Genomic DNA, 2,522 nt, shown 5'->3' with positions numbered 1-2,522 from the left:
CTCGATCTAGACATAAAATTTAGATATACATTTTTTTAATAAAATGAAACGAGCATTTGGACAATTATGTCCCTATTGGTTAACATCAAATCACCTGTGATGATCATATATTATATCAAAATCAACGATCATATAACCATAATCCAACACGTATATTCTATGGTTATAAACACATCTATAGGCCAAAACAAAAGTTATACAAGACAGGACCTCCAAAATGCGACACAATAGAGTGTAAGCTCAAAACAATAGCCCACAAAATAACCCTACAGGTCGTCATCCATGTACATTGATCTTTGGAATCCCGTAAGAGCTCCACAGCTAGCCGTGCCCTCTACATAGTTCCATTTACAACTACGATGCAAGAACCTAGCATTTGTGGTATAGTGATGTTAGGATATTTTCATACTTTGATAAGAAAGCTCGTTGTTCCTTATATGATGATTATGATCATTGAATATGCGGTTGCAAAATACATTGACATCAACTTCTATTAAGCATGTCATTCATGGGCATTTTCGTTGGCATGCACAACATATGATAATCGTTGAAAACTTTGCATACGAAACACGATTTCAAAGTAAGTTTTCTTTATAAATGTTTTATTGACCACTACTAGGGCACAAAGGCATGTAAGGCATGCTTATGTGATATGTTTGGCATCGCTGATGATACTTCTTGGGTGATTGCAAAGGTAGACAAGGGATGGGCCTTTGGTGATCACGGGAGGGCGGAACACTCGACTATGCCCTTGTTATGATTATTGGCGCTGTCGGGTGGGAGACTTCTTGGTTGATCATAGGGGTAGCCAGGGGATAGGCCTCTAGTTGTCACGAGAGGATGGTCCACTCATCGGTGTCGATTTCATATTGGCCATTTGATTATTGATATTGATATTATGCATAGCTCTATCCAGTGCATAGTAGGTAGGTCAAGGGCCCAATGAAATGAAAGATTTCAAATGAAATAATTTTGAGTCGACTTTGATGAATATTGGAATATGAAGCATCTTTAGCAAGATGTTTAAAGTAAACGACATGGTGTCACATATCCTTGTTACTCATACTCATGACACGCATGATTCTTGCTTACTAAGCATTGGCTTATGTAGTTCTTGCATTGTAGGTGAGCATGGAACTATGTAGAGGGCACGGCTAGCTGTGGAGCTCTTACGGGATTCCAAAGATCAATGTACATGGATGACGACCTGTAGGGTTATTTTGTGGGCTATTGTTTTGAGCTTACACTCTATTGTGTCGTATTTTGGGGGTACTGTCTTGCATAACTTTTGAAATGGCCTATAGATGTGTTTATAACCTTAGAACATACGTGTTGGATTATGGTTATATGATCGTTGATTTTGATATAATATATGATCATCACAGGTGATTTGAAATTAACAAATATGGACATAATTGTGCAATAGCTCGTTTCATTTTATTAAAAAAAAGTATATCTAAATTTTATGTCCAGATCGAGTTACCAATATCATTTCGACATGGGAGTTAGTATGGTTATCTGTATATATTTGGGGTGTGATAGAGAGTGGTATCTAGGCCAACGCTGTCCTTGACCTTGCCTAAACTGTCGTCGAGCCTCTTGAGCATGACTAATTCTTTATTCAGCTTGTTCAGCAACTAATGCTCTGTCTGAAATTTGAGAATATGAAACATCTTGGAATACCTGAAACTTCCTGTTATATATTTGGCCAATATGATTCATGCATCTCATGATATTCACAATGTTACTTGCATTAGTTTTCTTAATTACTTTATCTTAAAATGGTGCATTCGATTATGGATATTTTAAGATTTTAGTCTTCAACTCCTAGACCTAGGTGTTGAATTTTTTACTGAGCTATGATATAAAATGAGGTTAACTAAATGTTGGAGATTGGCTTGATAAGAAATGGAATATCGAAAAGGTCAGAAATCGGTATCGACAAAAGTTCAAGCTTTCTATTCGGTTGATCGAGACCACCTTAAACCCTAGATAGGTAATTGACATATTTGGGACATGATACATAAGGGAACATGATGATGACGCAATAATATATGTCTCATATGACATTATAAATATCGAGGTGCGATTTGATGAAAACGGTCTAGAATGGGGTGTCAATCGGGTAAGTAATTAAATGAACGATTGAGGACTTAGCTCTATAAAATATTTTGGGATCTTAGGGCAAGTGAAATGGATTGTAAACACGTTAACATAATCCCAGGATACTTGATTTATACCTGCAAAGATAGATATAAAATCAGATTTTTTTACTAGTGACCACCTCATGCTTGAACACCTCATGCTTTTAATATTTATCATTTTAACACCCAACCTTAAGGCATCAATCTCGTGTCCTACTCCTTAAGCACTTATTATAGGATGAATATATATCTTATAATCATAAATGGATCCAAATATAATGGTTGAAAATCAAGTATGATATAGTAGGAAAAGACCACCTCATGCTAAACACTTGGCTGCGCCCCGCATTTTCTTAATCCCTAAGGAAGAGTCACGTC

Source organism: Olea europaea, unplaced genomic scaffold, assembly GCF_002742605.1.
Source record: "Olea europaea var. sylvestris unplaced genomic scaffold, O_europaea_v1 scaffold1517, whole genome shotgun sequence".
Taxonomy (NCBI): Eukaryota; Viridiplantae; Streptophyta; class Magnoliopsida; order Lamiales; family Oleaceae; genus Olea; species Olea europaea.
Note: the sequence above shows the minus strand (reverse complement) of the source record.